This window comes from Limulus polyphemus, unplaced genomic scaffold (assembly GCF_000517525.1).
Source record: "Limulus polyphemus unplaced genomic scaffold, Limulus_polyphemus-2.1.2 Scaffold611, whole genome shotgun sequence".
In the NCBI taxonomy this organism is placed as follows: Eukaryota; Metazoa; Arthropoda; class Merostomata; order Xiphosura; family Limulidae; genus Limulus; species Limulus polyphemus.
In genome coordinates, this window is record NW_013666221.1 from 130267 (window position 1) to 143718 (window position 13452).

Sequence of the window (13452 nt, forward strand, 5' to 3'; positions counted from 1 at the left end):
AAGGCTATAGGTAGGCCTAAGTAAAATGTTTTTAATTGTATACCAGTTTAACGTAGAATATTATTTATGATTTTAACTTTTATTTCTTTTATCTCAAATTTAGCATAACATCAAACCTAATAATGCAGTAATTGCTTTTCAACAAATATCTCCTACTTCAACTCTTACAATCACTAAATAACAATAAATCTAAAATACCATATCCATCACCAACAGTTGACTGAATATTTGGCAGAGAAAACCTTTCTGAATCATTTCAGGAAATCTCTCTTCGTCCATACATTTAAATTCATACATTCCCAATTAATGAGTCTAAAATTAAAGTCTCCTATAATCTGAAACAATCTTGATCATATTATACAAATTCTCATGTCTTATCATATGGCCTATAACAATTCTCAATTATAAAATTTCTATTCTTGATTGTAACCCATATAGATGCAACCTCTGACTACTATTTTTTTGTCTTTAATTTCAACAGGTGGTTACAGTTCATCCCTTATATAAAGAGCCATTATATCCTCTCCTTTAAAAAGTCTATCAGTATTAAATAACCTGTAACCTGAAACTAAAAAAATAATTCCTCTTATCAGTATTCTCCATTCTACCAAAGTTTCAGTAATCCCAGTTATATCATAGTCTTTCATTTCAACTAATGCTTCCATGTTAGAATATTAGTAACTATTATTTACTTGAATTCACTATATGTTTATACTACTTTAACTCTGATAGACTTTTGTTGCTTGCAACAATAATTTCATTAATATATTTAATGAGACAGTCCCCACTATGTAAACCTCTTGATCATCTCTTTCCTCCCTACAAATAGCCAAAGGTTCAATCTATTAGACACTGGTATCAGAGTACCAAATGAACCTTTCTCTTTAGCCTTTAATGTTTTTACTACTGTTACCATAAAATTGAAGGTGAAATGATGCTGAACTTGTAGGGTGTGGCATATGCTGATACTGGGTCATTTCCAAAAAGAATAGTTAAATGCAATTTTGATGAAATTCAGAAGAACAGTCATTTCTAACTGTACAATATACTTGCTAAATAAAAGGTTAGTCTACTTTGACTAATTTTACTGAAATTAAATGAATCAGTTGGGCATGTAGACTAGAGAACTGAAAGAAAATATAAAATTTAAAGTCAAAAATGTACTTACACAGAAAAAAGGAGTGAATTTAAGAGGTGCATGGTTAAATACTTATAGACTGGAAAGTTGGATACATCCTTCAGGTGCTTACCAATTAAATTTATATACTATAAAGTTTAATCCTTCCTAATGGATAAGATATACAATTTCATAGCTGTATGAAAGATGCCAAAGATTTATAGAGAAGAAATGGAAGAGAAGATATTTCATAACAGAAATAGGTAGCTCTATCAAGTTTTTCCTTGAGTCTAAGGTGAGTACAAACTCTTTGGCAGATTATAAATGACATGTATGGTATGTGCCAAAGACAAGATAGGTTAATTAAAATTGTGGTATAGGTTTAAAACAAGTAAAACCTGCAAATCATGCATGGACTATGCTTAAACATAGTAGGAAGCACAGTTTCTTTTTAAATTTTAAATGTTTCCAGTAAGTTTGGAAAAATAAATCTGAATTAAAGTGGGACATAAATGCTATTGGAACAACATCAGAATGGATAAAAATGTTGACAGTACTTATTATATAGTCTGGTTCACCTATATTACAACATCAGAATGGATAAAAATGTTGACAGTACTTATTATAAAGTCTGGTTCACCTATATTACAACATCAGAATGGATAAAAATGTTGACAGTACTTATTATAAAGTCTGGTTCACCTATGTTACAACATCAGCTTTGGTAACTGTTTCCAAATTCAAGCATTATGCACAACTGAGCATATCTGGCCTATTACTTAACTTTTGAAGGCACTAGTAAATGGTTGCTAGTTATTTTTATTCCACTAGCAAGTACATGACTACTACTAATAAATATGACTCTTTCCTAAAATTAACTGTTACTGTGTCATAATTATTTCTTGTAATAAATGTTAATAAATCTATATATATAGTTTTTGTCATTTTCTTTTCAAATGTTTTTGAATTTCAAAACCCACCTTAGTTACATGTAGCATTTTTGATTTCAACTATTTCATAAAAGTTACAAGATGCTTGATTTGGGAGGAAACTGATGTATCAAGTGCTACCCCACTGCTTATGGCCACCCTATACAAAAGAACTATTTTATTATTAAGTTACAGCACAAACGTTTAATGTTTTCAAAGCATTACAAATCAATAGGCCTAACATTTACGTTCAATCATGGATGAATTAAGAAAAGTTTAAAAAAAAAAATCTGCAGTTTGGTGATTTCTATTTTATTATTACTCCCAATTAGCAACCACTTAGCCACAGTATTTCTAACCATGCTGCCAGCAAAGTTAACATTCTCTTGATCTGAAAATGTATTTCAGATAGATACTCACCTTTCCAAAGAACTGTGCCATTGCCATAAAAATGTCTATGTTGCACCATGTCTTGAATGTGACTCTTACCCCTACATTAATTTTGTGTTCTATGCCAGTCTATGATGTAATCATCATTAGAATATAGCTCTTCATCAGTAGGAGGGTAACACATCCTCTAAACCCCATGAACACTCATGTTTCAACAAAAGCTCATTCTTAACAAGGCAAAAGAAACACATGTAAAGTGGAGAAGTTCTGTGGAGAGGTGAGTATTTTATATTTAGGTAAGGATAATGTTAACTTCAGAAATCCTACTCACCTCCCCATAAAAGTGATACCTAGAATCTCACACTGATAAATTGGTATAGTAACTGGGGTAGATAAATAAAATTAACAAGATGAGTTCCAATTTGAAACTATAGCATCAGAAATGGAAAATGTATGGAGTATGTCACCCACTAGGGGCAAGGCTTAGTAAGCATCACTTGTAGTTTGTATCTTTCTCATGCAGGCAATATTCTTCACCAAATAAATGTGGGAGATCAAAAGGTACTGTTAAAAGAACCTTCTGTGTGTTACTGAAGTGTTGCATAGGTGGGCAAAATGTAAAGATTGCTAAACTGGCCAGTATATCTCAGGCAGTCAACTGAACATGAGTGTGTAGTGTGGCTAGGGCAATAAGTCAGGTTGTATAATACATAAGAAATACAAGGATAAACAGATGCAGGGAAATACATCTGAGACCTGCTTCCTGAAATGAACTCAAGATCCATCTGGTTGGTTTAACCACCAGGAATAGCTTGGTTCATAAAGTAGGGGGTTGCTTGTATTACATTATCAGGTAACAAACCAGACCTACTTCCAATTAAAGTTTGCCTCAACTTGGTCTCATAACAATGTGATTATACCAACTTCAAGGGAAACTCCATATTGACCTCCCCAGTGGGTTTGCTTCAAAGAAAAGAGGATGGGGAAATATGTATGGGAGAAAATGCTGGAGAGGTGGTTTAATGGAACAGAAATAATCATATTTGAATAAAGTCTCTACACTGTCAGACAATGTAATGGGTTACCAGAAATAGGGACAACAGCTGCTAATTAGATGTGAAGGCAGGATCACACCTAATGCTGTCTTTTTTTTTTTGTTCTTCTCCTGGAAGGTTAAATATATATATATATATACATACCCAAAGCAGTCTTTCAGAAAAACCCATCTCAACAGTGGTCACCGAGCAGGGGCAAATGGGCTGAACACTGTCTGTTATCCCTTACTTGATACAGATTTCAGGTGAGAAGTATTTCCTGCGAGGCAACACTGGCCATGTGGTGGGTTCCATCATCTCTATAATATAAATATATAGAATTAATAAGGTGGTTGTGGAACCTACAAAAACAAATAATTAACAATGCACCCTCATAAAGCCTGTATGAAGAATGGTAACTGGAGAGAGAGACAAAAACTAGAGGTAGGTGAAACCACAATATGGTGTATGTAAGAGAACACAAAATAATTTGGAATCATCCATATCCCCACCTGCTGGGGACATCGATGGATACTAGTAAGGGAAGCCATGAGATGATGTACTTGATGAGAAGAGACATAAAAAATGTGAAAAGTGTCATTTCCCATAGAAGAATAAACCAGCCAGATGAGATGTTTAACTCAACCAATCAAAGTGGAAGGAGAGGAATTCCTAGAGTTTTGAGAGATTGACTAAGTCACCATGACAGCAAGAGGTGAAGAGAAAGATGGAGACACACACGAGTAGGCAGTTGATTTCTGGGCATATCCCACTGATTGGCCAGAGTTTTTCAGTACTGCCCTCTATACGCAAACATTTTTACTAATGCATGCCACTAGTGATTCCAACATGTCTTTCATGCAAATTATCATGCATCAATTCTCCACCAATGGAGTGTGACGTAGTCACATGACACATGTAAATCCCTCTATACTCTTCCACCACATGGAAGCACTGGTTCTCAGTGGGGAGGAAGGGTAGGAAGAGTGAGCAGAAGGAATTACCTGTCGGAAATACATTTTCAGTATTGGAAAATTATAACTTCCGATACGATAATTCCCTCCACTCACAAGATTAGCTAGAATCCCACATTGAATAGGAGGAGGGACTGATGTGAGGAAGTGACAGAAGCACCCTTCGAAAGCATCTGAAGGAAACCCCTGGAAATGAAAGAGTCAGATCCAAAGATCTGATGAGGGGAACTGCACCACTTCTGAACCAGATACATTCTTTGCTCATACATGAAATACATATGAGATATGGGTGGAACTGTAGAGGAGCACATCCAAGTGGGAGAGAACTCTGGCTGGATAGTATGCCCAACCATATCATATGGAAGTCAATTCCACCATATAAAAGTGGGTAGATAATGAATGTGCCCTTAGATGTAGAATGGCTTGGACATGATGGATAGTATGGGTATGTCAACTACATCCAAAACCCTCACCGCTGGGAACTGACATCTATGCGGGGGTAGGATGAGGATCATACCATCTTCAGCTCAAGTTCGAGAGATTGGAGGGAATTGATAACAACTCTGATACCCGAGCATGGCAACATGTAGTAGTGTTTGATAGATCGATCCGGGAACCCAACATCTGATATTGGAAGGATGTCTATATAATAAAACTCAACTCCCGAGCCAGAACATCCCTGGATAAGATATATTCAGGGACAGCAAATAAGAGACCTGGAACAGTCCACCTTCCTTAGTTGTGACCCACAATACAAAGAGTTTGATCGAAAGAGGAATACAGACAACCATAAATATTTGTGAGGACTTATGTGAATTGGTTCACTCTAAATCCAACATCAGACCATGGGGTACTGACATCCATGCGGCAGTAGGATAAGGGCTCCAGCATTTTTCATGGCTCAACTCCAGTGGTTGTGTAAATGGTATCAGGAGGCCACGTCATCCAGCAAGGTGGCGGCTCAACTCCTCTGGAGGCTATGTCTCATCTACATAAGCAGTACACCACCGCCCTACTCTCAACTGAATGGTTATAGCCATCTTTTTGTGGAACTCATTCAGGGGGGTGCCTCCACGGTCAACCACCGCAGTGGCTTGGAACTGGAAAATGGTAAAGACTCACACACTCCACAAGAAGAAAGGAGAGTGGATACACAGTGGAGAGCCTGGACAAATGTAATCACCAGAGACAGAGCAATGGGTGACCCCAAAACCCTATTTTGAAAAGCAGACCATACCGGGATGGGCAGCTATCCCCTTTTGTTTTACCCATGCAGTCCATGGGTCATAAGGTCTGGAACAGGCATGTTTATGAAGCAAAAACATTGCAATTTTATTCACCTTCAAGTGATCTTATGGAACACTCAATCTCACTAGTAAGCATTGCGAAGCCATAGAAGAGAGTGAATTTAACATGGTTGTACAAAGCAGACTTCAATTAAAAGATACCTGGTCAGGCACTGCTCACCACAAAGCAGGTTACAAATAGTGATTAATGAAGCAAGGGCCCTGGAAATGAAAGACATAATGAATAGAAACTTACCCAGTTAGAGTATGATAAATGGTCACAGATTGTGGATGAAAACTTGATGAGGAAGAGATATGGTGTAGATAAGGGGATACAAATGTATTAGGTGTAGTCCTCATCCCTAATAGTAGGAGTTCCCCCAATGGCTGATGAAGATGAGAAGCCAGGGAAAAGGTAAGGATCTTAAGTCTGAGGAGAAAACACCTGGAACAACATCTGGGAAGAAGATGACAAAGGGGAGTATGCCAATGGGCTCAAAAGCCAAACACAGTTGGTGAAAGCAGAAGGAGAAAGATCTCAACTCAAGAAAATCTCCCTAGGAATAAAGAGGTGAGAGCAGGCACCACAGAAAGAAGCTGTACAGGAAATAGAAAAATGAAGAGCACAGACCACACATTAGAGTCAATCCACATCAGGATGAGAATAAAAATGGGAAATGAAAGGAAGGAAATTAGGCAAAAGGAGGAGTTACGTCCCCTAGTCGCTGATGTCTTGGGGAAAATGTACAAAAAACATTATGGGAAAAAATTCTGACCTTCAACATACACAGGCATAGAGAAGAAGGAATTATGTTTGAAGGGAAGGTGAATCATGGAACACAGGGAAAGTGATGCAAATGAAGGTAAAGTGAGGGAATAAAAGATTACATTAATATCCCAGGTCGGAATGGTAGACAGTCAGGGAGGACGACTAATCTGGAAATAACATTAGAACATGGGAAGAATAGGTGAGGTAAAAACTCCACGGTATCGGGAAACAAAATGAAGGTATGGGACAAGGCTGTCCAGTAACCGAAGACTGGTGGGACCAAAGATCCACAGTCGAAAAACCAGGGGAGAAACTCAGCCACCCAAAACACAGGTTCGATCTGTGGAAGTCCCTGACTCGTAGATGAATTGCAGAACACTTTCCATTTATGCCAATAAATTCCCACTAAAGAAGAGTGAATGGAACAAGCTAAAATAAAGCTACCTGCAGAGACTGAATAAGAGCCAAGCATGAAAATGAATGATGTGAAAGTCAGGATGGAGTACCAGTGAATGAAGTGGACAATGAAGGGCAGTTGACAAAGGAAGAGGTAGTGGAGGTAAAGGTTGGAGCTGGAGAAGTCACGGAAACCATGGTTGAGCTGGCCATTAAGAAGCAATCAGGTGGACCTAACACAGAATGGTAGGGATGAGGGAAATCACCCATGGAAGTAAGAGGATGGTTGGATGAATATCCAGTAATCTCTAGGACCAATCCCAGCCAAAGGCATCAACAGCCCTAGCTAGAGGAGGAGGTATTGGATACCAAATAGAGGTAATGGGTGGTTAAGAGATGTAGTAAAGGGATCTATGTGGGAAGAAGACAAAGCCACCAGAAAACAAGAGAATCAAGAGACCACTCCGAAGGATAGTGTGTGTCAGGAGGAGAGCACCCGGAACTTGACATGCAAGAATATGAATATTGTGCAAGTGGGCTCCAAACATCAGATCTTATATGTGAAAAGAGATTAAGTGCAAACAGGTGCCACCCACAGGGGCAACATCAAAGAGGATCAGACCATAAAATCCTATTAATGATGGAAAATAAAACAAACAGCAGTGTCACACCCAATACTAACTCAAAAGCAAAAAAGCCATGTGAGGAGGGAATGAACTAAAGATGGTAAAAACCCCAACATGGAGGGAAGAAACAGGAGGTATCCCTCTATAAACCTAAAATGTAAACAGAATACCAAATGAAGAGAAATATTGAACATTAAAGGTATGAGTGACAACAGGGGAAAAAAGAATGATAAATACTAGAAGAATCTGCCTGAAGTTAAACAAAGGTAAAACTGAAAGCCTGTAGAAGGTAAGGCTTGTAAATACCCAAACTCAAAAAAGAGAAAAGGAACAGCACAGAATACATGAAGACAATATTCTGCAAAACATGTCTGAAAATGTGTAAAGTAGGTTTAGCAGATACTGAAATAGAAGTATGGAAGACATTACATGATAAGGCCAGGGAAAATTGAGAATTTTAGGGCAATGAAAAATAGGTTCAGCCTTTAGATGGCGAAGGTGAGCAATAGTGGAAGCATATATATAGCAGACTCTAGCTTCCACGGACCAACACTTGAATTTAAATTACTGGTACGAAGGATAAATTATAAATGAAACAAAATTAATGATTAGAAGTATAAAGTAGAGATTCAACAAAAGTAACTGTAAAAGAATAAACTATAAAGAAAAACAAAATGAATTAGTCAACATATCAAAATCGGAAGAAAACGGTGTAGGGAATGAATCCTGCAAGAAGCAGTGGTGAAGAAAAACTGGAACCTCAGTAGATATTAATCCATCAATAAAACCACAGGTAAACTGATAAATAATATAGGAATGAAGCCAAATCAAACAAAACAGTAAACAGAAATAACAAGGAAATCTAAACTAGAACTACAGTGAAATCAAAAAGAATAAAAACTGGTTAAGCCTTATGAAACTGTACAGAATAAAGAATAACCTAAGAATGAAAAGAAAAATTAGACTGAACAATAAACAGGCACAATACTGTAAGAAGTCTTTATGGGTCGCAATTCTAGGGTTCCACCCAAACCGATTAAACAAAAAGATTATCAATGAAATGAAATAAAAATGATGATATATAAAGTAAGAAAATAATATAATTAAACTAATGAAGGACATACCATGTTAAGCCTAATCAAACGGTGTAGAAGAAAAACAACGAAGATTAATTATGAATCGTAATGTAACTTAGTATCAACTAATCTAAATAAGCATATGTTATGGAATTAAATCAATTACAGATAATAATATTAACAATAAAATTGTAAAACGTCTTATCTTTCCAAAGTCGGCAAATGGTGGAGCACGAAGCACGAGGCGAAGTATGATGAAAATCTAGACATTAGACAATCAAACTCTCGATGAAATAAGGTGGAAACTGTCTGTGGGGTAATGTGAATGAAAGCCATTATAAACGTGCAAAAAGAAAACAGAATTTCCATATTGGAAATGAAGACTACATAATGGAAATGATGAAGCAAACTCTTGAAATCCAGTGGTGGAAAAGGGCTATAAAGATCTCAATCCACCCAAACAGTGTCAGCTTCTACAGGAGGAAATGTGGGTGACAATAGAACAAAGAGGTTAAACTTTTTAACATTCAATCTCCTGAGGGATAAACACTGGTAAAACCCCACACAGGATCGCTTGCATCTGTGGCCTGTAAGACAGCGCTAATTGTAGGTGTGACCCCCAAAGTGGTAACATTACCTTTGGAATCGACTGGAATAAGCTGGCATAAATGAGGGCAAATTTCAAACTCCAGAGAATTTGGAAGTTATAATAAATGAAGACCACTTCATGAGTATACTACATACGAACATGAAACAGTAAAGAATGACAAAAAAAGTCTGAGTACAAACGCTGCCAAATGAGAAGTGATAGTTTGGTGGAAGAGTACAGAGGGAGTCACATGCTTCATGTGACTATGTCGTACTTCACTAATGGAGAAGTGATGCATGATGATTTGCATGAGACATGCTGGAATCACTAGATTCCAATAGGGGGGGAGCAGAAGGCTTGTGGCATACATTCAAAAAAGGTTTGCATATAGAGGGCAGTACTGAATGGGAATAGCTAATATTGTGAGTGGAAGGAATTACTGTATCGAAATAGGCACATCTGAGAGGAACAAGAGACTTGAGAGAAGAGAATGAGACATGAGATCCATGGTAACCAGAAGCTCCATTTCTGGAGACATAAAAGAGAACACTGAGCCCACTCGGCATACAAATGTAGAAAAAGTTAATTTAAGCCAAATTAGCACCATAACTATTTGTTGGCTTTCGCATAAAGTTACATAATAGGCTATCTGTGCAATCTCTATCACAGGGAACCAAACCTCAGGTTTTAGTTTTCTAATTCTGTAAACTTACTGGTAACCCACTAGGGGACTAGTAGCCAATCATCCATAGAGTAATGGAACAGTAAGTCTAAAGAATCTATCCTTCATGCAAAAACTCTCAGGACTCGATTAAAAACAAAAGGAATTGTAGTCAATTGAAGGGATGGGTTGTGAACTGAAACATCTGACCATTGTGGATAAATTGAAGGAAGTGATGGGCAAGCAGAATAAATCAGTATGTGAAGGAGAGTACCTGAAACATTGATCTCAGTCATCCTTATCCTGCAAAACAGCACCTACCTCAAGGTGAAAAACAGCCCATCTTGAGCAAAGTGATAAGCAGATTGGTCAAAGTGTGACAGATCTGTGAGAAGTTGCCAATCAACATCCACATGGGGGTAGGATGAGGAATCCTAATTGAATAAGTGAACTGCCATTTTGACATCTCACTCTCATTTGTTTCTTGTTTCATATTGGAGGATACCACGTCATCGACACCAGCAGAACACCACCACTATATTCTCAACTGAATGGTTTATAATCATTTCTATATTTTGTTTGTATTTTATTAACCCATTCAGGAGGATGCCTCCATGGTCCACCATCCCAGGGGCTTGGAACTGGAAAATGGTACAGACTCTCAAACTCCACTAGAAGAAAAGGGGGTAAAATGAGGTGGAGAGTCCGGAGGAATGACAACACCAAGGAACCCTATTTTTAAAAGCTGACCATACTAATTTATTCAATACAAGGCATGGCAGGAATGGGCAGCTATCCCCTTCTGCTTTACTCATGTAGTCCATGGGTGGGTACGGTCCAGAACAGGCAAACTTATGGAGCAATTCTATTGGGAGAATAAACCTACAAACAATCCTGTGGAACATCCCATCAATGCAGTGTGCATTGTGTGGCTGCGGAATTATAATATGCAAATCAACATGGCTTGACAGTGTATATTTGAACAGTTAAAGAATATTTATTTGGTCAGGCAACACTTGCCACAGATCGAGATCCAAAAGAAAAGGCAAGGTGTCGAATTGGGTGAGAAGACATTCAGAACAAACTATGGGAGGAAGAAAAGAAAGAGGAAGAAGGCAATCAAATGAAGAGCCAAACCTAACTGGCAAATGAGGAAAGAGAAAGAGTGCAAACAGAGGATGATTGCCAAGGAAGAAAGAGACAAGAACAAACACCACAGAATGAAGCCATGCAGGCAATATAACAGAGAAGAGCATGTACAGGACATAAAAGTCTTTCCAGATCAGGATGAGGATAAAGGTGTGAAATGGAAGGAAAGGATATTAGCTAAATGGAGGAGTTATCCTCATGAGCTGCTGAAGTGTTAGGGAGGAAAAACGATCCAGAGAAAGCAGAAGATATGTAGAATGATAAAGAGTACATGAAACATTGATGGCAAATAAACAGACCACCGATGTCCACAGGCAAATAGGAGAAGAAAGAAAGACATAACGGAAGGTGAAACAAGGAGGTTTGGGAGAGTGGCTAAAATGTAGGCAAAGTGATGCAGTGTAGAACTATATTAATCTCCCCATCCAGAAAGGCAGCCTGCAATGGCGGATGACAAATCTGGAAGGAACACATCCACAGGGAAAGTATAGAAGAGGTAAATACCTGTAGGATCGGGAAAAATGAAAGGTGTGGGACAGGACTGTCCAAAAATCTGAGACCGAGAAGACTCAAGACCAGCGATCCAAAAGTCAAGAGAGGAAATTTACATGACGAAGAACAATGGGTTGATCAGGGGAAAACACTGGACCCAGAAACCAATGACGGAAAAATTCCACTTGCATTGGTCACTGACTAAAAAAAATGATTCACACAAAGAGCACCAAAGGAGAAAATGTCTGAATACAAGTATTGCCAAATGAGAAGTGACAGTTCGGAAGAATTGAATAGAGGTGGTCACACGCATCATGAGAGTATGTCGCACTCTTATTGGTAGAGGGTTGATGCATGTTGATTTGCATGAGAGATGCATTGGAATCAGTCCATTCCAATGTATAGGAGACAGAAGGCTTGTGGCACGTGTAAAAAAATGTTTTGCATACAGAGGACGAGAATAGCTATTTATGTGAATGGAGTAACGTACTGTGTCGGAAATTTTGAATCTTTCTTTCTCAAAATCAAGAAAATAAAGGTGAGAAAGACTACGCTATGAATGGTAACTTAAAATTTAAAGTAAAAAGAACAAAATTTTCTATTCTGTAATTCTTAACAAAAAAAACATGTTGGAACAAAGAAGTGCAAAGGAAAAGAATGAGCTTTTGTTTAAATGTGATAAGTTATGGGGTTTATGTGCATGAAGGATGCATCATCCACCTATTGGTGGAGGGCTACAGTTTAATGATTACATAATAGATTGACATTCTATACATTAAAACATGTAGGAGTTGAAGTTTCATTTAAGGCTTGCCACATGCACAAACTTTTTTTGGTAGTGGCATGAGGTAATAGCTATCAGTTCTGTAGAAAGGGGAATAGCATTTCTGAAATTGCACTGTAGAGGATGGATGATATGAGTCTAGCTAGCTGGCTTGCTTTCTAACTGTCTTAGCAATCAAGCAAATTGGTTGAAGCTGAAGTCCCATAATCCCCATTTCCTGGGTATGCTCTGCAGCTCACATGAGGATCATAAAACCAGCATGGCACCAGAAAGTGAAACAATCTTATATATCTCGATTATATTAACCTTTTTTAATCACAATCTTGTAATATAAATGACTGAAATGTATGTAGCATGAGTGTATTGATACTCAACAGGATGAATCTGAATCTTTCTTCTGAAACACGTACTAGTAATGTTCTTAGAATGCCTTCTAATTTCTAATAGCAACACTAACCAACAATTTGCTAGTTTAGTAGGATTAATCTAAAGCTGTGTATGAAAAGTTGTCCTTAGTTTTAAATGTTTTCTATAAACTTAAGAGGTGTTCTTGTTTTTTAAAGATTATTTGATAGCTTCGCAGAATATAATGGAGGTTGCAAGTTCTATAAAATGTTTGAAAGAAAATCCCTGATGAAGAACACAAGATGCTTATAGGTTGTTTAGTAGCCTTTCTCCTGATCTAGATTACTGAAATGAACAGGAATTTCTTCAAGCAAATCTGTTACTGTTAGAAACAGGGTTATTGCTACAAGAATTTTAATTTTAGAAACATTTTCTTAGAAAATTTGGGCTCAATATGTTAAATAATTTATTTAGGAAGCTACTATTTTAACCTTATTTGTAGTACTGAGTATGATAAAGTTAGAAATACTGTGTTATGCATAAGTATACAGGCACTTGTGATCAAAAGAACTATTTAGTAACCAAGATTAATATGAAATCATAAACTTGTAATTGATAAAAAAATGTCATTTTTTTACCTTAACATATATGTCTTCCAGAGTTATGTAAATCTACATCATCTTCAAGTTACATAACAGTAAACAAAAGATAATTATGAACTTCAAATGAATGTTATTTCACAGATAATTTGCATAGATAACAAATTTGCAGATGATTATAAGGTCTTGTATGTTGCTATCTGTGAAGAGGATGCTGCTGATTTACAAAAGGATTT

The 13452-nt window shown here is 37.2% G+C and overlaps 1 protein-coding gene across 5 annotated transcripts in view; it reads right to left on the reverse strand.

Annotated features, from left to right (window-relative positions):
- Window positions 1-13452, reverse strand: part of LOC106459450 (transcription factor 12-like) — a 132499-nt gene that overhangs the window by 108300 nt on the left and 10747 nt on the right. For 2 of the 5 annotated variants that reach the window (XM_022385952.1, XM_022385949.1), the window contains exon 2: window positions 3636-3790. The exons of the other annotated variants lie outside the window; for them this stretch is intronic. The gene's annotated coding sequence lies outside the window, so the exon portion shown is untranslated. The remainder of the gene's footprint in view (window positions 1-3635; window positions 3791-13452) is intronic. 5 annotated transcript variants of the gene reach the window in all.